Source organism: Trichechus manatus, unplaced genomic scaffold (genome assembly GCF_000243295.1).
Source record: "Trichechus manatus latirostris isolate Lorelei unplaced genomic scaffold, TriManLat1.0 scaffold00059, whole genome shotgun sequence".
Lineage (NCBI taxonomy): Eukaryota > Metazoa > Chordata > Mammalia > Sirenia > Trichechidae > Trichechus > Trichechus manatus.
In genome coordinates, this window is record NW_004443995.1 from 13,444,759 (window position 1) to 13,471,917 (window position 27,159).

At 37.5% G+C, this 27,159-nt stretch overlaps 1 protein-coding gene across 3 annotated transcripts in view; it reads left to right on the forward strand.

Annotated features, from left to right (window-relative positions):
• The window catches only part of ANAPC10 (anaphase promoting complex subunit 10), a 159,853-nt gene that overhangs the window by 81,000 nt on the left and 51,694 nt on the right, over positions 1-27,159 (forward strand). The window lies entirely within an intron of this gene.

Sequence of the window (27,159 nt, forward strand, 5' to 3'; positions counted from 1 at the left end):
TGTGCTGTTGCAGAATGGGGTGAGCGGTTGGGGTCTCATAACAATGTATGTAAAAAAAAAAAATTCTGTATGGGAGACTAACTTGAAATGTAAACTTCATTTAATCACAGCAATAAAAATATAAATAAATAAATCGAAAACTGCTTGAAAGGCATGTATGTTCTTTAGCTATTGTAAAATTATATTTTGGGTGCATTATTTTATAGAATTGTTTTATAATTTTAATGTTAATCCGTAGGCTTACATTGAAGCATGTAAGAAATCTGTGAAATGTTTTATTATAATTCTGATAGGAATATTGTTGAGGATGTAGTCCATTATATCACATAGTGGGCTTTTCATGCAGATCCAGAGTAAAAATTTCCCTTAGATGTGAATTCAGGAAAGCAGTTTCATTTTTATCTCTCTGTCTCTCTCACACACATACACACACACACACAGTTCTTCTGCTTAAGAACTTTCAATTTAGGGGATTTGGTAGATTAAAAAAAAAAAAAAAACCTACTTATGTTGATGGGGTCGGGTGAGGAACAGAGAGAGAAGTGTGTCAACTCTGCCAGCCATCAGTTGATGATATTAACAGTTGCTTCTGTAGTTAAGAATTTGGGCATGTGATTAAATGAACTTAATGATAGCCTTTTGGAAACTAATCTGTTTATAAGTAGAAGAACTTCTGTATTGTGTCAGAGCTGGTAATGATACCCACTTTGCTTTGACTGTCAAGAACCTTAGAACCAAATCTGTGGTCTGCTTAATGGCAATTGTATAGGATCGTATTTTATAGATTTCTGCACACTAATCTCACCAACCATTTATTTTGTATTTTATGGTATATTTTTGTTAGGTGCCACAAATCTTGGATAGCTTCCGTTAGCACAGAGACAGTACCTGTCTTGATCACCCTCAAGCCTGAGTGTGTGGTACATAGATGCTCACTTAATATTTGTACAATTAATTTTTCTGCAGCGGCCCTCAGTATCTATTTTAATGATAGTAGAAGGGCATCTCTTTTAGCTGTACTAAAGATTAGTTCTTAAATTGGTACTACTCTAGCAGCCCCACTTTCTGGTAGAGCATGTGATTTTAGAGAAGATAATGACTAAAGGGAATGTAATTTACCTTGGGCGAATCTGGAAGATTTATACATTGCCTCTTATCAAGGTCTAAAGGTGATAAGCTCAGGTTAAGTATGATAAGGAAGCAACTTTAGAAAATAAGAACAGACTGGGGAATGAAAAGAAATATCTGCCTGCCTTCATTCTTCTGGTGGCACGGTGGTTAAGAGCTCAGCTGCTAACCAAAAGGTCTGCAGTTTGAATCCACCAGGCGCTCCTTGGAAACCCTATGGGGCAGTTCTACTCTGTCGTATAGGGGTACTGTGAGTCGAAATCAACTCAACAGCAACAGGTTTCATTCTTCTACTTTAGTATTTAGGTAGCCAGTTCACATCTAAGATAATAGGAGGATAAAAATCAAATCAAAATTATTCTTAGCTAGTTTGTAAAATCTAGTTGTTAAACATTAGCTTTATAAATTTTAATTTTTTTTAATCATTTCTCTGAGGAAAATCAGTGAAAGGCAATGAGAAGTGTTCCTGGCTTTAAAATACTTATTTTGCATGATGAGTAGCTTTGTGTTGAGGGAATTATCTAAAGCAAATATGGAATTCAAATTTGAAAATTCTCTGTTGACTAAGATTAGGATTATCAGTAGCGTGGAATTATCATGACTCACTGAACTCCATTTAACCTGAGGTTATAGTCATTTGAAACTTGCTGATATTCCCCCAGAGTCATAGTGTACTCACCACTGAACGCAGAGTTCTCTGACTTTGGCTCACGGGGGAAAAATCCAATCTGTTTCATAATCTGCAATCTGGGTTTTAAATATTGTGCTCAGAGTGGGACAGAAGGATGAGACCTAAGCCAGGGGAAGGAACATGTTTCTAGATTGTCTTCGCCACATGCTTTCATCATGAGTTTTGGAGTCCGTCAAACCAGAGTTGGAATCTTGGTACTATCACTTCTTTGTTTTGTGTTATTGGGCAATTTACTCTGTCCTTTCTAAGCCTGTCTTTAAAAAATGAGGATCGCAATGCCTGTCTTGTTTGGATGGTTGTGAAGATTAAATGAGATAAGCTGTGTAAAAACACATCTACCCCTTTACTAATTGATAAGTAGATTCTCTGCCAGTCTAAGTTTATGTCCTTCCATACCTCTTTTTCCTTTAACTTTGTAATAACTGCTTGTTTTACCTTCCTCATACATGACTACACAAAGTCAGAAAGTGCTAGATAAATATATCTTATTTTTATAAAGTCATTGCTCTAATAAAAGACAGTAGATCAGTTTTCTTGGATTCAATTCCTGCTACCAGATCTAAGAATAAAGTGTATGTTTTAATTTTGATATTTGGCATTTCAGTATCAGCTATCCAAATTCAACAGTGTACATTCTCTTCAGGTTATTAGTTTGTTTTTTTTTTTAAGGAAATTTCCATTGATGTTGCATTAAATATATAACTTTAATCCCTTGAAATACGGCATCAGTGGCATTATTGTTTTATGGCATCTGGAAAGGTAACAAACAGTTTAGCAATTTTAAGCTTTCTGATATATCTAGTTAATAACAAAATCTCTTGAATCACATGTTAATCCATTGTGTCAAAATAATAGATCTTGCTTTATTAACCAAGGTAGTAGTTTACTATTTTGGATACTCCCTTTGATTTTGTACTCTGTTCTTAAAATTTTTGTTCTTATGGGATTTATTTTGACTTGATTTATTTATTAAAAAAACAAGCAAGGCTGACTTAATAATTGACTTAATAATATTGATTACTCTGAATTCTACTTCTTAGCCCTTATACTTTCTCTGCAGGATGTATTCTGTTAAACTGATACGATACTTATAATAACAAATACATTTGTAGAGTAGGGGTGAGGGTGTCCTAGTTTGTTAGTGCTGCTGTAACATAAAGACTGCAAGTAAGTGGCTTTAACAAACAGAGATTTATTTTCTCACAGTTTAGGAAGCTAGAAGTCTGAATTCTGGGCGCTGCTAGCTCTAGGGGGGAGGCTTTCTCTCTCTGTTGGCTCTTGGGAAAGGTCCTTGTCTCTTTTTAGCTTCTGTTCTTTGGTCCTTGATGATGTTCATGTGACATGGCATCTGTTTTACCCCATCTGTGCTTGCTTTAGAAATGAGCTCTGATGCCGGCTGCTAACCAAAAGGTCAGTGGTTCAAACCCACCAGCTGCTCACTCCGCAGGAGAAAGATACGACAGTCTGCTTCCATAAAGATTGCAGCCTTGGAAACACTATGGGACAGTTATACTCTATCCTATAGGGTCACTATGAGTTGGAGTAGACTTGATGTCAGTGGTTTTGTTTTGGTTTGGTTTTAGTGCTTGATTTCTTCTGTGCTTAATCTGTTCTTTTATATCTCAAAAAGTCATTGGCTAGACCAGAGACTTCATCAGCCTCAGACCAGAAGAACTAGATGGTGCCCAGCTACCACCAATGACCACCCTGACAGGGAACACAACAGAGAGTCTCTGACGGAGCAGGAGAAAAGTGGGGTGCAGAACTCAAATTCTGGTAAAAAGACCAGACTTAATGGTTTGATTGAGACTGGAGGGACCCCGGACGACATGGCCCCAGACTCTTTGTTAACCCAAAACTGAAACCATTTTTGCGGCCAACTCTTCAGACAAAGATTAGGCTGGACTATGAGACATATAATGGTACTCATGAAGAGTGTGCTTCTTAGCTCAGGTAGATACATGAGACTAAATGGGTAGCTTCTGTGTGGAGGCTAGATGAGAAGGCAGAAAGGGATAGGAGCTGGTTGAATGGACTTGGGAAATCCATGGTAGAAAGGAAGAGTGCTGTCACTGTATAGGGAGAGCACCTAGGGTCACATAACAATGTATGTGGAAATTTTTGTATGAGAGACTATCTTGAATCGTAAACTTTCACTTAAAGCACAACAATTAAAACAAAAAAAAGTCCTTGGCTTAAAACACACCTTACACTGACATAGCCTCATTAACATAACAAAGAAATCCCCATTCTTAAATGGGATTATATCCAAAGGTATAAGGGTGATTTTACAACACCTTAGAACACATAATTTTGGGAGGACATAATTCACTCCATAACAGGGGATATATAAGTAGGAATTAAAAAAAACCTTTATGGATGCACATCTTAACTGCCATGACTTCTAGCCAAGCTGATATTTTCAAAAAATCTCTGCCTGTCCTAATTGCACAAGTATTCCACCAAGCAGTGAATGAAGCATGAGAGGCACCATCTGAAGGCTTCCATGGCAGGGAAATTGGGAGTAGTAATTGATATTATAAGTGCTCAGGGTGTTCTCCTGTTAATAGATACAGATAGCTGCTGTGGAGCCGACTCCGACTCATGGAGATCTTATGTACAACAGAACAAAATGTTACCTAGTCTTGCGTCATCCTCATAATCACTGATCACCTGCATATTTGCATCAGTCCTGTGGCTATTGTGCCAGTCCATCTCACCAGAGGGTCTCCTTCACGCTTGCTGGCCCTCCACTTCACCAAACGTGATGTCCTCCTCCAGCGATTATTCCCTCTTGACGATACATCCAAAGCAAGTGAGTCAAACAGTATTCTGCTGTGATCCATAAGGTTTTTATTGGCTAATTTTCAGAAGTAGATCACCAGGCTTTTCTTCCTAGTCTTGCTTAGTCTGGAAGCTCTGCTGAAACCTGTCCATCCAAATGTGTAACCATGCTGGTATTTGAAATGCTGCTGGCATAGCCTCCAGCATCACAGCAACATGCAAGCCACTGCAGTATGACAAACTGACAGGTGGGTGGTAGGCTCCTGTTAATAGGCACTTGCTTTTAGGGCAGTTTGGCCTAACAATTGAACAGTTGCTTCTGTTTGAAAATTTGTAAAGCAAAAACAGAGGTAATCCCAGTACAATTTTTGCTAGAACATATGTTGGCACACTAAATCAGATAATTAAAAAAAAAAAATTACTGTATGAAAAAGTCATTAAACTTATTTTAAAAATTCTTCTTGGCTATGGCCCCCGGACACCCTTTTAGCTCAGTAATGAAGTCACTCCTGAGGTTCACCATTCAGCCAAAGATTAGACAGCCCCATAAAACAAAGCGAGACTGAGGGGGCACAATAGCGCAGGGACAAGGACTAGAAGGCAGGAGGGGACAGGAAAGCTGGTAATAGGGGACCTATGGCCAAGAAGAGAGAGTGTTGATAAGTCATGGGATTGTTAACCTTTGTCATAAAACAATATGTGTACTAACTGTTTAATGAGAAACTATTTGTTCTGTGAACCTTCATGTAAAGTACAATAAAAAAAATTTTTTTTAAATTCTTCTTGGCAAATAAATTAATAACCTGACACCTTTGATATTAAGATAGTTTTTCAGTTCTTTGTGGCCTTGCACAATGGACAATGATTTTGTCTTAGAAACTAAGAATATTGAAGTGTGATAGTTTGGATGAGGGTGTGTATTATGTGGTAATTGTGGGGGGGAGGTAATGTATATGTACGAGCGTGTGTGTGTAAGATTACGTTAAAAAAAAAAATAGCAGTTACTGTCGAGTCAGTTCTGACTCATGGTGACTCCTTGTGCATCAGAGTAGAACTGTGCTTCATAGTGTTTTCAGTGGCTGATTTTTTGAAAATAGATCACCGGGCCTCTCTTCTGAGGTGCACCTGGGTGGGTTCAAACTGCCAACCTTTTGGTTAGCAGCCAGGCGCTTAACCATTTGTGCTACGCAGGAACCCAGAAGATCACGTGTACATTCACATACGTGCGATTACATATGGGTTGGAAGTAATATGAAAAAGAAACTGGAGTATGGTGTTACCATTAATAACATTTTAACACTGATATAATTATGTGGACATCAAAACACCCTTTCTGACTCATCATCTCCTTCTAGTTGTTGCTCAGTAATAACTGGATATCATTCCTTTAGTGGAATGGCCTTCGAACTTGATGATATTCTGTTGTCCAGTTGTTATAAGATGATACTGGGAGATGACTGGGAGATTATCTCAGACTTTTTAGGCTGAGTGAAATTCCCCAAAATTTGGGAATTAGATCTGGTTTCAAATCCCAGTTTTGCCACTTATTAGTTGTGTGAACTTTGGGGAATATTTAGTCCCCTGAAACTAGTTTCCTCATACGTACCACCAGTTGCCATCAATTCAGCTCTGACTCACTGCGACCTCATTTGCGTCAGAATAGAGCTGTGCTCCATACGGTTTTCAGTGACTGATTTTTTAGAAGTAGATTGCCAGGCCTTTCTTCCAAGGTGCCTCTGGGTAGACTTGAACCTCCAACCTTTTGGTTATCAACCAATCATGTTGAACGTTTATGCCACCCAGGGCCTCCTTCTTATTCATAGAATAGGGATAACAATGCCTGCGTCATTGGACTCTTGAGATGATTAAGTAACAAAGTTTGCAAAGTAATTATTCATACTGCCTGTCATATATTAAACACTCAATGCAAATTCTCTTTTGTGTGTGTGTTTTTGTTTTTTTTTTAAATAAATGATGTTTGACAACTTAAAGGTTTTTTGAATTATTTGAAGTAAAATATAACTTTGTTTTCACATTAGCTTCTGTGAGATCAGTAGTACCTTAGCATCTTGGGAGAAATCTTAATAAGAATACTGGATGTTGTATTTGAATTCTTATAAGCTTCATTTAGTCATATAACACATATAAACAAATGTTGGCATGATAACTGATTATCGTAATTAAAAAGCTTCAAAACTGTGTAATGAACCTCCATAAAATATAAATTACTTTTGTAATTTGTATATCATCATTTACCAGTCAGTTCAATTTGGGGAAAATGTAGAGTTTCTATCAAGTAATGTACCACCAATTTGGGGAAAATGACATTAATGTGGTATGTTATTAAGAAACTTAAAATCCCATTAGATAGCCAGTATTAATCATGTTTCCAGGGTTAATTGGCTGCATTCGGTTATAGGTTATGAACGGTGCCACTTGAATAATCTGCAAAGCCATCAGGCAGAAAGACATAGTTCACTGGACTAACTGACCTGTCAGTATAATGGGAACACTTACAAATAAAATTCTCTTTGCCAACAACATTGCAAATGAAAACCCCAGAAGAAACTGTTATGTCCTGTAACTGCTCTGGAATGCTGTGATTTAGTTAGCAGATTGTGGGATGGAAGTGGGTCATGGTGGGTGAGAGTTAGGGGTAGGAAAATGTAAAGGATATGAGGGAGAATTTTGGAGGGAAATTAATCAGGCAAAGTGTTAGAGGCACACAGTTTTAGAAGTGATTTTAACCATCTTGAATCTCCAAGCCTGAAAAAGCAGTGTCTGTAAGTTGTTTGCTTTTTCACCCTTCTTTTCTGTATCTCAGGCTCCTTTTTACAGATTTAATAGTTGGTCATTATTGCAGTGAAGTCTTTTCTGAAAGGCAAGAACACATCTTTGACAAGTACAGTGCTGTAATGAGGATGAAGTGTGGTTGTCATCCTGCGTTCTTGTCTCATTTGCATATTTTATCAATATAGACACATGCAGTCTAGGCTACCAGTATATCCTGAAATCTAAAATAATCAATGTTGTCTTTCTTTTTTTTTTTTGGTATAGGTTTGGGTTTGTGTAGGTGGGGGGGATCACTCACTGTATGATAAAAATTGGCAGTTCATTTCTCTATCTTTTTTGGTAGTGATGAAAATTATGTATTTTATTAAAGAACCCGCAATGCAATGTGTAATGTATCAGTCTTTCTTAAAGAAAGCAGATGTTTTCAAATGCTTTAAGAAACTTAGTGAACCAGTATCAGGGTTTGGTTTTTAAAGGAAAAAAAAAAGGAATTTTAGCTTAAAATTAATTTTAGATAATATGGTTCCCCAAAAGAAGCTAGGGGAAATTGTGCAGCAGATATCAGCTTTCTTTGTAACACTGTAGGAGGGTGATCGTTTTCCTGTTGTATTTTCTTTTTTAAAAAGGCATCTTTTACATTATCAGAAAAAGACAGTCCAATTGTTAAATGGGCTTCAAAAATCTTAATAAAAGGAAGATTTATAGTGGAAAGAATTGATGGTATATTTCACCTAGAGTAAGAAGGACAACGTGTAATAAGGGATTTTGTGGTTTTACAGCCCAGTGCATGTGTTTGAAAGCTGTTCTCTCAGCAACGTGGGTGGCAGGTTATGCTACCATATAATGTATTGTAGTTGGCTCTCCACACTTGTCAGGGTTAGTGTTCAACCATTTGGAAAAATTTCCCATTGTTCTTTATGTGAACCAAGGCTAGTGTTGAATTCCCAATAACTTACCAAAAAAAAGTTTAATTAGAAAGTTTGAAATTTGATTACTTCATATTGTTTTAATACGGTGCTATGTATATAGTTTAGTATTTTATCTATTAATGTAATCATTTTTCAGTCAAAAAGATACATCAAAATCAAACCTCAAAACTTCATTTTATTCTTTTTTTAATAGGTTTTACAGAAATTTGTATACTGAATCCTGCCCTTTTTCCTGTTTTAACACTGTTTCCATCTTAAGCATTTTGCTTTAGATGGACCATAGCTCTTGGCAGCTAGTGCATTTTTAGCAAATAATACTGTTTCTAGTAAGAGTTGCAGAGAAAAAAAAAAACTTTGTGTGAGGTCCTTGTAAACTGAACCTTTGGAACATTACTTTCTTTTTTTTTTTTTTTTCTCCTTTTGTGCTTCTTCTCTATTTGTGTAATGGTTATAAATTACATCATTTGAAAAGAAGAATTAAAAGCATTTTATTTTACTTTTATAGTTGATTTTTTTTCCTTTACCTGTTATTTCAAAGATAAACAGAGAAATAAGCAACTATGGTATTGAAATGCCATTGTGCCAGCACCACCAGAGCATAATCCAAAAAAAACAGAAAACCGCCTGCTGGGTTGTCTGCAGTATGCTTGTGTGAACATCAGTGTCTGCTGTTCACACATCATTTTTTTACTCAAAGTTCCTGTTGGAATAAAGACTCTGTGTTTTCTGAGTGTAGTGGAACATTTGTTGGTCCTTATATTTTGAAGTTTGTGAGGGTTTCTGTTTATAGAACAAGCTGTCATAGATGTATACTACATGATTGTCACTCATACATCAAGAACTTGGGAATAGGTTTGTATGTTTATATACCATAAAATAATGAAAATTCTAGGTGAGAAATAATGAGCTTTTGTTGAAGGTATGTATGAAGAAGGGTTGATTTAAATACTGACTTTTGCCCTTTAAAATCTATTTCATTTATAAAGTGAAGTGTACCTTGGCCAGATACTTATAAAAATATCATAAATATGTCTTGCATTTCACTTGAAATACAGATTGTTAAATATGGTGGTTTTTTTTATAATATTGTTTTGGGTTAGTCAAAATTTTCAAGTGGCTCTACATAATAACTCTAATCAAGCAATGTATTAAAACATGTTTATGAACTCAGCTTAATTTTACTCATTTTTAATCTTATTTACTTTATTAATTCTTACTCTTATTATGTTGCTGAGTCTACATCAGACACAGGCAGCAGACTTGCAAAATATAGTCCAGTGTGTTAGCAGTTTCAGCCTTTTACTTAGACTCATAAAACTTCAAAAAGAGAAATTATTTACCAGATAATGGGGTTTAAATTTGGTGAAATGGAAGTTGTTGCCCACAGTCTCTCATAAGGTTTATCTGAATCACACAACATCGTTTGTTTGTTTCTTAAAAACTTTCCATGTAGAAGTTAATAAAATAATAAGTATATATGTCTCTGCCGAAATTGAGTTTTTACCCATTCTAATCATTTTTCATAGGAAGGTAATTTCAGCTTGTTTTCCTCTGAATTTCACTTATTAATTTAGAATAAGAAGGGATTGGTTTGGCGTATGTAAGTAATCTCTTGAGTTTCATGATCAATTAAAAACGTACTTTTACATTTCATAATAAATTATATGCAGCATTTAATTATTGTTTTCTCTGATTACCAGAATGGGATTATTGTATATGTAGGACCAGTTATTAAACTTAAGTCAGTAGGTCCCGTAGACAAGGATGCTTGTTAATCCCTCACATGTTTTCCTTGATTTGCTTATTAGTTGTCTTAACCTTTTTTTCAGTCCAGAGGATAGAAGAGATTGTCATTTAAACAAGATGTATCTCGCATATGCCTCCTGCAAGGGGAATTAAAAGCACTAAGTCCTTAACTTGTTAGTTTTCTAAGGGCCTAAGGCTCCCGAGTCTCCTGATTGCCATGAAACCTAATTGCTCACAGGGCTACCTGGCACGCTGCCATTTCCCCACTAGGCTGTTTGTTGGTGCTTGTGAATAGAACAAAAATGTCTTTGCTTTTTTCTACTCAAGTTGTCACTGACTGCATTTTAGGAAACAAGTTAACATTTTTTTCTCAAAATGATGGTAATTCACCTCAAGATTAAGTCAAACTTCATGATACCTAAGCCATAAGTAGTAAAGTTAGTTTTATCCTTTTAAAATTCATATAAAATAAAATTCTCCAATATTCAGTATAAAATATTCATTTTTTATAATTTCACCTTAACTATTCTAAGCAGATGTTCTAGATTTGGCTAAACATATTTGAAAGTAAATTATGAGGAGGTTTCTTTTTTTATTATACTTTTGTAAACAAGTCTGTTATATATATGAATTATGAGACCAATGCAAATCACATTTCTTGGAAGCAAAGGGGAGGGGGACTTCAACTGTTACTGAGAATACTAGGAATATTTTCATTTTAATTATTACTATAACTGGAGATGTATATTGTATTCTAACCTCTACCTAGGCCTGTAACAAAAACTTCATTTGTTATCATTGTTATGTTTTATTTCTATACAGCATAACTAATATTAAAAGAGTATTGTGGAATTTTCATACAGTTTACTTTCATCTTTTCTTCTGAATCCCCTGCAGAGTTCCACAGCTCTTTAAAGCATATATAGAATTATACTGGTTTCTGAATTGCCAATGTTTATACACTTATACTACTCATCTCAGAGTATATCTTTGTCTTATTGCTATTCCAGACAGACATACTTTAAGACTGTTATGGATTGAATTGTGCCCTCCCAAAATATGTGATGAAATCCTAACCCGTACGCCGATAAACATGATCCTGTTTGGAAATAGGAGTTTTCTTGTTATGTTAATGTGGACATGCCAGAGTAGGCTGGGTCCTAAACCTAATCACTTCTGAGTTATAAAAAGAGTAGAATAGACACAGACACACACACAGGGGGAAGGCAGATGTCAGGGAACCCCAAGGAACTCCTCGGGATACTGACAAAAAGAACCTTCCCCAACAGCCACACCCTGAATTCAGACTTCTACGTCCTGAACTATGAGAAAATAAATTTCCGTTTTTTAAAGCCACCTACTTGTGGTATTTTTTGTTACAGCAGCACTAGGTAACTGAGGCAGTATTTGGTACCGGAGGGATTTGTTTCTCCTGATAACATATCCAAAGTAAGTGAGATGAAATCTTGTCATGCTCACTTATAAGGGACATTCTGGCCATATCTTTTCCAAGACAGATTTGTTTGTTCTTCTGGCAGTCCATGGTATATTCAGTAGTCTTTACCAACACCATAATTTACCAATTCTTCTTTGGTCTTCCTTATTCATTGTCCAGCTTTCACATGCATATGAGGTGATTGAAAATACCATGGCTTGGGACAGATGCACCTTAGTCCTCAAGGTGACATCTTTGCTTTTTAACACTTGAAAGAGATCTTTTGCAGCAGATTTGCCCAATGCAGTATGTCGTTTGATTTCTTGACTGCTGTTTCCATTTGATTTCTTGACTGCTGCTTCCATGGGTGTTGATGGTGGATCCAAGTAAAATGAAATCCTTGAGAACTTCAGTATTTTCTCTGTTTATTATGATGTTGCTTATTGGTCCAGTTGTGAGAATTTTGTTTTCTTTATGTTGAGGTATAATCCATACTGAAGGCTGTAGTCTTTGACTTTCATCAGTAAGTGCTTCAAGTCCTCTTCACTTTCAGCAATCCAAGTTGTGTCATCTGCGTATCACTGCAGAGTTCCACAGCTTTTTAAAACATATATAGGTTTATAAAGGGACAGAGTCAGGATGAAATGGAAGAAAGCTGTTTGTCTCCTGGAATTATATAGGCAAGAAGTGGACCAATGAAGCTACTTGTGTTTAAACATCTGTTGTCTTTCAAGAAAAGGAACAGACCCTTCCCGGAGCAGTTCAGAGGTCAGGAGAACTTTCAAAAGAAGCACAGAACGTGGAGCCACCATGTCTTCCATTTCTAAAGGTGGAGCCACCACCTCCTATGGTTCAAAGAGTGCAGCTAGTGCCTAGCTACTGCCGTCACCTTGGTTCCAGACAGTGGGGCTGCCTTTCAGGTGGGACAGCAGAACAGGGCTGCCACCCAAAGTTGAGGAGGCAGGGTCACCATCCCACTGGGCCTGGAAGGTGAGGCTGATGTCCAAGGCTGAGGGGCCTCCTCCCAGAATCTGGAGAATGTGGCCAATGACCAGAGTCCAGAGGGTGGGGCTGTTACCCAGATGTGCCTGGAAATAGGATTATTTTCAAGCCTTGAGATCTAATGGAATTCCCCTGCTGGATTTTGGACTTACTTGGAATCTGTGACTCCTTCTTTCCCTCCAATTTATCCCTTTTGGAATGGGAATGTCTACCTTGTACTTGTCCTACCATTGTACTTAGGAGGCAGATAACTTGTGTCCCAGGTATCGCAGGTCCATAGATGGAGAGGAATTTTGACTGAGGATGGAAAATACCCAGAGTCTCACCTGTACTTGTTTTAGATGATTCAGAAGATGAGAGTTTTGGACTTGGAGTGGATGCTGGAATGGGTTAAGACTTTTGGGGATGATGGGATGGGATGAATGCATTTTGTACAGAGAAGGACTTGAACTTTTGGGGGTTGTTATGAATTGAATTGTGTCCTTCCAAAATATGTGTTGTAAATCCTAACCCCTATACTTACAGAGGAGCCCTCATGGTGCAGTGGTTAAGAGTTTGGCTGCTAACCAAAAGGTCGGCAGTTCAAATCCACCAGCTGCTCCTTGAAAATCCTATGGGGCAGTTCTACTCTGTCCTATAGGTTCACTATACTTGTGAATGTAATCCCATTTGAGCGTAAGGCTTTTTGTTATGTTATTGAGGCCATGCCAGTGTAGGGTGTGTCTTAAGCCAATCACCTTTGAGATATAAAAGAGCAGATTAGGCACAGAGAGGCAAGCAGAGATTAGGGAAGATAGCTACCATGCCATATGAAGATTGCCAGGGTACTGAGGAACAGAAAAGGACCTTCCCCCAGAGTTGACAGAAAGAGAGCCTTCCCCTAAAGCTGGCGCCCTGAAGTCGTACTTCTAGCCTTCTGAACTGCAAGAAAATAAATTTCTGTTTGTTAAAGCCACCCATCTGTGGCATTTCTGTTATAGCAGCACTAGATAACTAAGAGGAGTCCTGGTGGTGCAGTAGTTAAGAGCTCGGCTGCCAACCAAGAGGTCAGCAGTTTGAATCTACCAGCCGCTCCTTGGAAACCCTATGGGGCAGTTCTGCTCTGTCCTATAGGGTTGCTATGAGTCGGAACCAACTCAATGGCACCTAACAACAACAACAGATAACTAAGACAGAGGCCAAAGGATGGAGTGTTATAGATTGGATTGTGTCCCCAAAAAACGTATGTTGAAATACTAACCTCTCTACCTGCGAATGTGACCCTGTTTGATAATAGAGTTTTTCTTTTTTTATGTTAATGAGGTTGTACCAGAGTAGTGTGGGTTCTAAATCACTTCTGAGTGATGTCTTATAAAGGGGAATAAAGACAGAGAGAGAGAGACATGGGGGGCATACCATGTGATGATGGAGGCTGATGTATCTGGAAGCAGCGAAGGAATGCCAAAGATTGCCCCCAGTCACCAGAAACTAGGAGAGAGGAGCACAGAGGAATCAGCATGGCTGAGACCCTGATTTGGACTTTTAGCCTCTAGAACTGTGAGAATAGAGTTTTGTACTTTAAAGCCACCCACTCTGTGGTATTTTGTTATGGTAGCCCTAAAAAACTAAGATATCTAGGTTTTGTCTATGTGTGTGTGTGTGTGTGTATGCACACTACAACCAAAAAAACAAACCTATTGGTCAAGTCAGTTCCAACTCATAGCGACCCTATAGGACAAAGTAGTTACTGCTCCATAGGGTTTTCAAAGCTGTAATCTTTACGGAATCAGACTGCCACATCTTTCTCCCATGGAATGGTTGGTGAGTTCTAACCGCCATCCTTTTGGTTAGCAGCCAAGTGCCTAACCACTGAGCCACACACTCTACACACACACATATATACACATATCTGTTTGTATATGGAGCCTGGTTGCATAGTGGTGAGTGCTCAGAAGGTTGGCTCTTCAAATCCACCAGCTAGCTGCTCCTTGGAAGCCCTATAGGCAGTTCTACTCTGTCCTATAGTGTCGCTATGAGTCAGAATCAACTCGATGGCAACAGGTTTGGTTTGGTTTTTTAGTATGTATATATATGTTTATTTGTGTGGGTGTGTATCTGCATATGTATATATGTGGAGGGGGGTGGGTGTATATATTAAGGAATTTGTTACAGAATTTTTGCCTTACACAAGTGGAACTTGGTTAAATAGACTCTGTAAGGCAGTTTTCACGTCTGATGCTGGAGCTTAAAGTCCACAGGGCAGGCAGTCGAGAAGTGAAGATGGATGTAAAGTGATATAAATAAAGACAAGCTAGAATCATGAGCATGAGCTAGAACCTATGAAGATGGACTGGAATCCATGTCAGTTCTCACCACCTCCAAACTTGTAATGTAGTATCCTGCAAGAAAAGCTGACACCCTTCATCATGGAGCTAAACACACACCTGGCCCAGGAATAGAGAAACTGTAGGAGGATCCAGGGGAAGATGAAGCAGTTGCAGGCCTGTTGCTGCCTGCCCCATGACAACGTATGTGGTCTACAAAGGCACCTACCTTGATGTGAGTGTAAAAACAAAATGGCTGCTGCTTCACTTCTGCCCTCCACGTTTTGCAAGAAAATAGCTCTTGTGGACCATCCTAATTAGAAGCATGCAGAGATGGGAATTCTGGGGAAGACAGTTTAGGCTAGCCAAATGGACACGTTACAAAGCCACCACAGGCGGCCATGTGAATGCTCCTCAGATTTCTGACTGTAGGGAGTAATGACTGACAACCCTAGCTGCTGGTCTTTGACATCCATCGTGTTTGCGCTGAGGCCATGCTTCCCACTGTGTGCTCCCAGCCTGTGACTGAGTACAGTAGGGATACTAAAGCAGGCTCATCCCTGGAAGACTCCGGAGTCCTCTGACAGGGAGCTTTGGTTCGAGGACACCTTGACAGCCTTGCCAAACTTGCCTTAGAAAGGCACTGCAGTCTAACCCTGTGTCACCTAACCTTCCTTCCTTCTCTGTCTCCTTCCCTTAAGGTCAGACCTGCATCATTGTCTGACGGCACTTCTAGCCTCCTGGCTCCCTTTCCATTTTTTCTCGCAGACATTTCCCCTAATACATTTCTTGTACGTCTCATTCTGTCTTCCCATCTGCTTCTCGGAGGACCTGGACTCACGCAGTTATCTTCTGAGGACGTCCCTTCACATCGTCCTGGGAATTCCTTTCACCTCTCCCTTTTGGTAAATCATTTGCTTCCTGGATCCCAGGTCTTCATCTCTCTTGGTTTGCTTCCTTGTTTGGTAGAATGCATCCCCCACATGGGAGGTAAAATTGTCAAAACCTTGCATGACTAAAAACTGTATTTTAATCTTACCTGTGAGGGATGATTTGGCTGGGTATGGAATTATAGTTTGTAAATGATTTTCCCTCAGAATTTTAAACACATTCTCCATTGCCTCATAGTTTTCAGTGTAAATGTTGAGAAATACAATTCTGCTTTTGATTTCTGATGCTTTGCACATGACCTATTTTTGTCTCTGAAAGCTTATATAATCTCCTTATTCTTGAGGTTTGGAAATTTCATGATGCTATGTTTTATTGTAGGTATGTGTTTCCTTTATTGTTCTGAGTTCTCAGTGGTTCCTATCAGTATGGAGACACCTGTCTTTTAGTTCTGGGAGGTGCTCTGGTAGTGTTTGATATTTTCCCTTCTGTTTTCTCTGTTCTTTCAGAATTTGCATTTGTTAGCTGTGATGCCTCTTGGATTGAGCTACAGATTTTCTTGTTTTCTTGTCTTCTGAGCAATTCCTTCAACTTCAGTTAATTTTTAAAATTTTTGTTCTCATATATATTTTCTTAATTTCTAAGACCTCTGTTTTTGCTCCTTGGCCTTTTTAAAAAATAGCATTGTGTTTTTGTTTCATGGATGCAATATGTTATGTCACTGAGGATATTAATAATGCCTTGTTTTATTTTTTAAGTTTCTTGTACTCCCGTCACTGCGACTCTCTGGAGTTTGTTTTCTGTTTTTCACTGCTTTGCTTGCTTGTTTAAATTTCTGTTTTTTGTGTTATGTTTTTCTTAGATGCCTGGAGAGCCTTGACTATTTTCTCATACTTAAGAGTGAGGCACAAAAAAGCAGTTTGGAAGCAGTTTCTGTGCATGGTAGTGTTTATTGCTTAGTGGGCCTCACAGTAGTGTGGCCAGACTGGGACCCTGACCTCCTTCAAGTCTTTGTACAGATATTACCTTCTCAGTGAAGCCTTTTGACCACCTTATTTAAAATTTCACACATTTGCCCCTTGGTACTGCTGATACGTCTTTCCCTCTTCTGTTTTCTCCCTAGCACTTTTTCCCTTTAGCTGTGTAATCGCTGATTTGTTATATTTGTTATTTATTTTCTGTCTTCCCCACGAGAATATCAGCTCCACGAGAGCAGGATTTTGTTGTTCTGTTGTTTTTCTTGTTTTGTTTTGTTTTTTCATTGATAAGTTCAACCAGCTAGAATAGTACCTAGCACCAAATAATATTTGTTAAATTGGGGATACTCACGCATCACTATCTGTAGGTCTTCTCCCATAGACTTCTTATTTTGCCCAGAAAATAATAATTCATTCTCTGGACTGGAGGCATGTGGCAAGGGATAGGAGTGGGGATGTGGTGGGAGCCGTCGTCTGATATGCCTGGGAGCCGGCATTCTTGTAGTTGGGTAAGATGTAGGGACTGAGGTTTCACTGTTAAGTATTAAAAATAAACCCCCGTAGCTGTCAAGTCCTTAGATGCTGCCGTCTAGTATTGTTTTACCTCGATCTAGAGCCTCTCTTCTTTCACCTGACCAGATATTAAACCCCGCTTTTCTTTAGGAGTGAGGAAGAGACCGTCACTGGACTGCTCAAGCTGGGGCGGGTGAGAATCTAGGGATCTTCCTAATACAGACTTTTAGCCAGTTTTCCTGTTTGTTTGTTTGTTTGTTTTAGCCCAACTTGGCACTCCTACTTTCAAAACTACCTTGAGCATCTCATTTCTGAGAAATTAGGGTGCAGTGCACTTTGCTTCTTGTTGCTTCCCTCCCCCTACCACCTCCCACGTGCTCACATTCTCCACGTCTCAGGCACTAAGCAGAGGGGAGAAAGCTGAAATGTGAGTTAGGTACCACTCATCCCTCAACTTACCACCTCTCCTTTCATCTTCTCTCCCATTCCCTATGCTTTTGTGGATTAATACATTTTTCAAATTCCTCAGCTATCATTTTAGTGTTGGGAGCACAAAGAAATGGATATTTATTCAGTCCACTGTTTTTCTAAACTACTTTTTGAAAACTGTTGTAAATTATATTTCTCAAAGTAGTATTTTATAAGAATTAATAAGTGATTAGATATTTTTTCTGAACATAAAGTACATTAATTTCCAGTAAATTGATGATTATTTTCTCTTACCGCACCTACCATGGTTTCCTGTTCCCAGCATGTAGTAGGTGTACAGTTTGTTGACTGAATGAATAGGATTTACTGCTGGGTTAGAGTTGTAATGTTGTGGAATTTTAATTCATTGTTTGAAAAATTTTAATTCATGGCAAAAATTTTGTATTTGTCTTCTAGTGGCAAGAGAGATTTGGAAACATAAACCTAATTCAAATCTGAAGGTAGAATTTAAGGCATAGAGAGTGAGGATTGGGAAGTGGATGCAAAGGAATTGATTATAGTTGTTTCTATCAACTATGAAAACAAACAAAAACACAAATGAAACCCTGGTAAGAGAGTGGATAGTTGTTGAACTTTAAACTTTAAAGGAAAATTAGAGTTAGGAGGACCAAAGTCTCCTGTGACCAGAAATCCTTATAATTATTCTTGTGTTTACAAATATAAAAAAAAAATCACTGAGCTAAAGAGAGTGTCCAAGACACTTGACCCATTTTAAATGACATACAGTTAATATCTGTTTGCCATCTCTTGATGTCTGGACTGTTTTCAGAGTCTGCCTCCTGCATGGTATAAACTTGTTTGCATTGTTGCAGATGGCAAGCCTTTTCAAAGATTTATTTTTTAAAATACTGGGTTCTCCATCCATAGGTTTATTGCCTTGTTTATTTTATAACTCTGGTTTTTTGCCTCCTCCTTCCTTGATTGCATGAGGCAGCTAGATGTACAGGTCTAAAGCACGTGACATCAATCTTTTTTTATTTTTCTAGCTAACTTCCTGCCATGGAATGCAGAAGTGTAATTTTAGAGTCCAGGTTCACTTTGATTCCCTTACCTCTCCCAAAGCTTTATTTCTGTCTCTGCCATTCCTTTGTTCAAGAGTTTTTTGAATGCGCACTGTGTTGTTACTTGGCTAGACACTGATTATACATTAGTTAGTATACCAGACAGTTCCTGCTGTCTTGAAGCGTATTGTATAATGGCAAACCAGGGAAAAGAGTACTCCAGGCAGAGGGAATAATATGTGTGAAGGCTATGAATGAGGAAGGAATTTGTTAAGTTCAAGGAAAAGAGACAAGCTTGATGTGGCTAAAATGTAGTTAGTGAGGGAAAGGACTGGTCAAGATAAGGCTGAAGAGGTAAGCAAAGACCAGATCATGAAAGTCCTTGTCAACCATGTTAAGGATTGAGGATTTATTCTTACTGAAATGAGAAGCTAATGAAAAGTTCTTGAAATTTACATTTTTATCAAATGACTCTGGCTGTCAATCACAGTTTAGACTGGAGGAAGACAGAAGTGGCTATAGCAAGACTAGTTAAGAGGCTGTTAATAATCCAGGGTAGCAGGCATTGTTGATTACCTGTATAACATTCCTTCATCCTTCCTTGGCAGTAGAGACCCCTTTCCACCGTAAAAACAGAAAAAGCCAGGTACTCCATTTCCAAGTTCCTTTTCAGGTATTGCATAGGCATGTGATCCAAACATGGCCAGTAGGAAATCTAATAACTTCTGGAAAATATTTCCTTCTGTAATTAAAAGATGAGAAAGCCCCTTTGGATGTTGTCATATGTGAACATGATGCTTTCAGCAGTTTGCACGTATCACAAGGACGCTGAGGATGACCGAACAGAAGCATCTGAGTCTTTTTAAAAAAACTTTTTATTTTAGTATAATATTGATACAGAAAAGTCCACATATCCTAAGTGAACTACTCACTGAATTTTCACAAACTGAACACACTCACGTAACCAACAACCAGATAAAAACTCAGAAGCCCTCTTTATATTTCCTTATACTCCTTCAAGGCATTATTCTAGCTTCTAACCTCTTAACAGTATAAATTAGTTTCATCTGTTTGTTTGTTTGTTTTTAATCTGTCCTGTTTTTTTTTTTTTGCTTTGTACAGCTGGACTCATATTGTGCATATACTCTTTTATGTCTGGGTTCTTTTGCTCACCATTATGTTTGTGAGAGTTATCCGTATAGCTGGGTAATGGCAGATTGTTTATTCTCGTTACTGTGTAGTATTTCATTTTGTGAATATACTCCAAGCTATCTGTCTGTCTATCAGTCTGTCTATGATGTGTAGTTGGATAGTTTGGATATTATAAATAATGTTCCTGTGAACATTCTAGTACACGTTATTAAACATACGTACACATTTCTCTTGGGTATATACTTAGTTGTGCAATTGGGGGTTGTACCAATTTACTCCCGTACCAGCAGTGCATGAAAGTTCTGCTTGCTCCACATCGTCCACAATGCATGATATTTTCTGTCCTTTTTATTCTAGCCTTTCTGATTAGTGGGTGTAGTGGTATCTCTGTGGTTTTAATTTGCATTTCCCTGATGACTAATGAGGTTGAGCACTTTTAAAATATTTTTGCCTGTTGTTTAAATATCCTTTTGTGAAGTATCTTTTCAAGTCTCTATTGAGTTGTCTATTTCTTTTTGATTTATAGGAGTTCTGTATCTACTCAAGACAGGTGTCTTTTGTTGGATACATGCATATATCTCTCAGTCTTAGGTTTGTCTTTTTACTTTCATAGTGGTGTTTTTTGATGAATAGAAGTTCTTAATTTTAAGGTAGTTAATCAATGTTAGTTGATTGGTGCTTTTTTTGTGCTCTGTTTAAGAAAATTTTACCTACTCCAAGATCATGAAGCTATTTTATTTTCTTCTAGAAACTTTATTATTTTACCTTTGACATTTAGATATAAATTAATCTGGAACTGATTTTTTTTATGGTAAGAAGTGTAGAGGTCAAGATTTTTTTGTTTTTTCCCAAATGACAGTCCAAATCATCCAGTATTGTTACTTGAAGAAACCATCCTTTCCCCACTGCACTGGAATCTTTGATAAAAATTGGATGACTGTAAAAGCGAGGATCTCTTTCTGAACTCTCTTATCTGTTCCGTTGGTTTGTTACTCTCTTTGCACTAATTTCACACTGTTGTAATTATTATAAGTCTATGTTGTCCTTCCATTAAGTGACCTTGCTAAGTTCTCTAATTCTAATAATTTGCAGATTCTTTTGGATTTTCTAGATATGCAGTCATATCATTTGAAAATGTTATTTTTTTTCTTCTCTTTCAAATCCTTGTTCACACCTCCCTTTTTCTTGCCTTATTACCCTGCCTAGGACCTCGAGTCCAAGGTTAAATAGAAGTGGTGATAGTGGGCAACCTTATCTTATTCATATTTCCCTATTGTGCATGATATGTGCTATGTGTTATTTGTTTGAGAGATATTATTTATCAGATTAAGGAAATTTCATTCTGTTCCTAATTTGCTAACAGTTTTTAAATCATAAATAGGTATTGAATTTTGTCAAATGCTGTTTCTGCATTTAACAAGATGATTATATGATTTTTCTCCTTTTTTCTATTAATAAAGTCAATTACATTGATTAATTTTCAAATGTTAATCTAACCTTATATACCTAGAATAAGCCCCAGTTGGCTGTGAGGTATTATCCTATTTATGCATTGCTGAATTTGATTTGCTAAAATTTTGTTCTAGATTTTTTTCATTTGTGTTCATGAGAAAGATTGGTCTGTATTTTTTCTTTCTTATGTGCTTATCAAATTTTTGAATGAAAGTTATGATGGCCTCATAAAAAATACTTAAAAAAAGTTTTCTCTTTTTCTATTATTGATAAGCATTTGTGCAAAATTGATGCCATTTCTTTTTTAAGTATTTGTAAGAATTGACTGGCAAAGCCATCTGGGCCTGGAGTTTTGTGATAGATTTTAAACTATGAGTCAATTTCCTTTATAGATATAGTTCTGTTCAAATTTTCTATTTCTTCTTTTTGTGAGCTTTGATAAATTGTATCTTTCAAGGAATTTGTCTATTTTGTCTTCTGATATATGTAATCTGCCTTAAATCAATCTGTTGAATTTTTAATTGCATATATTTTTCAGCTTTAGGATTTCCATTTTTAAGAACATTCCAATTTCAGATGAAATGTTTTATCTTTTTATTTATTTTCTTGATTTTTACTTCTGTTTCTTAACAATGTTAATCATAGTAATTTTTGACTGACTACCAAACATTGAAATTAAAAATTACAGCAGTTCTAGATCTGTGCTCTTCAGTATGGTAGTGCCTAGCCACATATGGCTTTTGAGCATTTGAAATGTGGCTAATATGAACTGAGATGTTGCTGTAAGTATAAAGCGCATACTGGATTTTGAAGATTTGGCACAAAAGTATTTTTTTATATGACATGCTGAAGTGATAAAATCTTGGTTATATTTAGTTAAAATACATTATTAAAATTGATTTCACCTGCTTGTTTTTACCTTTGTAATATGACTACTAGAAAATTTAAATATATGTACATGGCTCACATTTGTGACTCATGTCATATTTCTGTTGGACAGGGCTGCTGTAGATGTTTTCTTTCTCTAGGGAGAATTCACTCTTTATTTTGCTAGGCAGATAGATTGAGGAGCTTTACTCCTGTCAGCCCCTGAGTTGAACTGAGGCTGTATTGCAGTTTTGGTAAGGTTCCATCTACCTCTGTTCTTTTATACTCCTAGGATGTAGCCACTCTACTGGGAGACTGATATGTTCACTGGGGTCCTTCCCCTTGGAAGTTCTAGACTCTAGTATTTGTCTTCTCAACTCTGAGAGATGGTACAAAACTGCTCTGCCTCTCCGAGGATCCTGATTAGCCCTTCAGCCTGACCCTCCCTACCGCCATTCCAGGCAACTTTGAAATGTGGCAGATATTTTGAGGGGAAAATAGGCTGTGTGTTTGAAGCCTGTGATGTCGCAAACTTTGTCTTTTCTGAGAGACCACTCACAGAAACTCTGCATGTTTCTCTGACTTCAAGAGACAGCTCTCTACCTAGGCAATGCTATCATTCTCAGCCTCTTGCCCCACGTCCAGAATCAATAAATGCCCCCATGGGTGTAGAAAGACCAGTCACCTGTCGGAGGTTCTCCTCTCTCCAGAATTCTAGCCTCCTCTAGTCCTTGTTGCTTTAACAGCTCTCTGATACCTCTTAACATGATGATTTTTGTATTTTACCTGCAGCTGTTCTCAACAGAGAACAGAAGTCCTCATCTGCCACAAACTACTCCATCCTCTTAAATCTTCAGAGAGATAACTTCTAAAGTCCAATGTGTGGCTTCTCTGATGGAATCCTTCTGTCTCGCCTTACCTTCTGTAGACACCTGGTCCTTTGCTGGTACCTTTAGAAGTTGCCTTCTAAAAAGGAGGTACAGACGGTTCCCTTCCTAAATCTGTCTTTAAGTTGAATTCGTATGTAAGCCAAAACAGTTAGGTACAGTTCATATCTAACGTCAGTCAGTCAAATGTGTGTCTTCGTATATAGTATGTAGTGTACCTTTCTATGCATAAAAAACATTAAAGAAACACTTCCAGATACACTAAAATATCTTTAACATAATAATACAGTAATAATAATAATGTTTTGATATGCATTGCAAGTAGTGCCCATTTGTTATATGAACCATTGCACATACTTGAATTTTTAATATAATAGGCTTTATGGGGGTTTGTTTGTGTAACTACAGATTGTACCTAAGTCGGATGTTCATAACTCGGTGTCATGGTTTGAGTTATGTCCCTCAAAAAAATGTGTGTATCAGTTTGGCTGGGCCATGATTCCTGGTACTGTGTGATTTTCCTGTATGTTGTAAATCCTGCCTCTATATGTTAATGAGGGAGGATGGGTGGCAGTTGTGTTAGTAAGGCAGGACTGGATCTACAAGACTGGATTATGTCCTGAGGCAATCTCTTGAGATATAAAAGACAGAAGTGAGCAGTTAGACAGGGGGACCTCATAACGTCAAAAAAGCGGTGCCAGGAGCAGAGCGCATCCTTTGGACCGGGGTCCCTGCGCAGAGAAGCTCCTAGTCTGGGGGAACACTGAAGAGAAGAAGGCTGACAGAGAGAAAAAGCCTTCCCCTGGAGCTGACACCCTGAATTTGGACTTTTAGCCTACTTTGACTGTGAGGAAGTAAACTTCTCTTCGTTAAAACCATCCACTTGTGGTATTTCTGTTATGGCAGCACTAGATAACTAAGACACTCGGGGACTGGCTGTATAAATTTTTGAATCATCAGCCTATCGCCACTTGAAGACACCTAAAGTAATGGTTATGGATAAGATTGTATAGGATAGTTGTGTAGATTAAACTCTGTATTGTGAGACTAGTTTTAAGGAAAATCTATGAGGAACATAACACTTAAGGAACAGACAGTGAAGTCCCCCCAGAGCAAATAAATAAGAGATAAGAGAGCTAGGAGGATTACCCAGAGAATGTGATATCACAGAGGCCAAGAGAAGAGAACATTTCAATAAAGAGGTTGAATTAAATACTATAGAAAGAACAAGAAGGTTACAACTGAAAAGGATCCTGTGGACTTAGCAATAATGAAATTTATGTTATCTTCTTCCCTTATAACATTTCTATGAGAAAAGCATAGCAATTATACAGGAATAAAATAATCTTAATTTTATTTTTGATCTTTAGCTCTCCATCTACTAGGTTGAATCATATAAAATTGTCATTTTGGTAGGCCTCTGTCTTTCTTGTTAAGCTGCTTTTGTGGTGTCCTTTCTTTTAATTCACTTGGAACTTCTGAAGTTTCTTTTAGATCATAGTAAACGTTTTTTCCTTTGGAACAAGGACATCATTACTGTTAACTGGTTCGGTTCTTTTCTAAGTAAAAAGATGGTTAAAATCCAGAATCTGTTGCTTCATGTGTTTATAACTCTCATATTGGGATTCTATAGAATATCAAGTCTCAGCTATGGTTAGCAAAGTAAGAGAATGTTGTCAGAGTGGGGAGATGAGGACAACTTTCTTGAAGCAACTATCGAGTAACTACTCCTCTCATTTACTTTTCAGAGATATGTGATTAGCAATAGGAAAGGAGATCTGCAAACAGATTTCATCATTTTGTATTTAATATTTGACATAGTTTTTTACTGACAAGTGACTTCTTTTTTTTTTTTTAATGTAAGCTTTGTTTATGTTCGAGTCAATACTTTTAATCAGCGTATTCTTGGAAGGTACACTGGCCCTTACGTCATAACTGGAGTAGAGTTAATGACTTAAATGTTGCTAGTAGGAGACAGAAGACCTGGGAGCCAGGCCAAGAGATGACTTCATAGAGAAATTGTAATGGGTTGTACTTACATACAGTTTCCATCATTGTAGGCTTTGCCACCATAGCAACTGATATCAGAGAAGGAATATTGAGTTATGGGAAAGGTGGTGGATACTATTTAGAAGTGACCTGGTAGGCTTAGGTGGGCAGTAGTACTGGAGTATCACTATATAGAGTAGTATTACATAACTTCTCCTGCTACTAGGTGGTATATCTACTCTCTAGGTTTCCACTAAAACATGTATAAGTAACTGTATTCAACTGAACAAGAAAGATTATAGTCAAATAAAAATGAAATGAAATGTTGAAATATTTATTTCAAATTAACACTAGGAATTCTTGCAATTTGTCATATCCTTTTTGGTTAGTTATAAACTTGTAAAGCTGTAGACATTTTTTTCATACAGAATTCTCATCAGTCTTATATAAATTTATCATTTGCTGCCCTTGTGTATTAGTTTTCTATTCCTATCTATTGCTGTAATTTGTCTATACCACATTACCACACACTTAGCGGCTTAAAACAACACATTTATTATCTCACAGTTTCTGAGAGTGAGGGAGTCCGGTCGCAGCTCAGCCTCGCCCTCTGCTCAGGATCTCATAGGGCTGCAATCGAGATGTCTGTGATAATACATTCTTAGATATGACACCAAAAGCACGAACAGCAAAAGACAAAATAGTTAAAATGGACTTCATTAAAATGAAAAACTTGTTCATCAAAGGATTTTATCAACAAAGTGAAGAGACAACCTACAGAATGGGTGAAAAATATATGGGAACCATATATCTGATAATGGTTTAATATCCAGAATATATAAAGAATTCCTACAACTCAGCAACAAAAAGACAAACAACCCAATCAAAAAATGGCAAAGGACTTGAATAAACATATCATCAAAGAAGATATACAAATAAGCACATGAAAAGATGCTCAACATCATTAGTTATTACAGAATTGCAAATCAAAACTTAAATTTGAATAATAGTCATATTAATCTTCCTTGCAGGCATATGGGTTTTATCCTGTCATAGACAGCATTGTACATCAGTACAGATCTTGATTTTTTTTTTTTTTTTTTTTGACAATGAGTATGGTGCCGTTCCTCTTCAATTGGTCTTTCCCGACATGGAAGACCATATGATTGTCCGATTCAAAATGGCCAATACCAGTCCATTTCAGCTCACTAATGCCTAGGATATCCGTCTTTAAGCATTCCATTTCGTTTTTGACAGCTTCCAGTTTTCCTAGAGTCATACTTGCGTACATTCCATGTTCCAATTATTGCAGCTGTTTCTTCTCATTTTGAGTTGTGCCACATCACCAAATGAAGATCCCTAAAGCTTTACTCCACCCATGTCATTAAGGTCAACTCTACTCTGAGGAGGCAGTTCTTCACCAGTCATATTTTGAGTGCCTTCCAACCTGAGGAGCTCATCTTCTGGTACAATGTCAGACAATGTTCTGTTGCTATTCATAAGGTTTTTACTGGCCAGTATTTTCAGAAGTAGACCACCAGGTCCTTTCTTCTCAGTCTGTATTAGTCTGGAAGCTCAGAAGAAGATGGAACAGTCACTGTACCAAAAAGAATTGGTCAGTGTTCAACCATTTCAGGAAGTAGCATACGATCAAGAACTGATGGTATTGAGGGACAAAGTCCAAGCTGAACTGAAGGCACTGGCAAAAAACAAGGCTTCACTCCAGGAATTGACAGAATACCAACTGAGATCTTTCAACAAACGGATGCAGGACTGAAGGTGCTCACTCGTCTATGCCAAGAAATTTGGAAGACAGCTATCTGGCCAACCAACTGGAAGAGACCCATACTTGTTTAAATTCCAAAGAAAGGAAATTATTGAACAGTATCATACGCATAATATCATATGCAAGTAAAATTTTGCTGAAGATCATTCAGAAGCGATTGCAGCAGTACATCGACAATGAAGTGCCAGAAATTCAAGCTGGATTCAGAAGAGCACGTGGAACCAGGGATATCATAGCTGATGTCAGACAGATCCTGGCTGAAAGCAGAGAATACCAGAAAGATGTTTACCTGTGTTTTATTGACTATGCAAAGGCATTCGACTGTGTGGATCATAACAAATTATGGT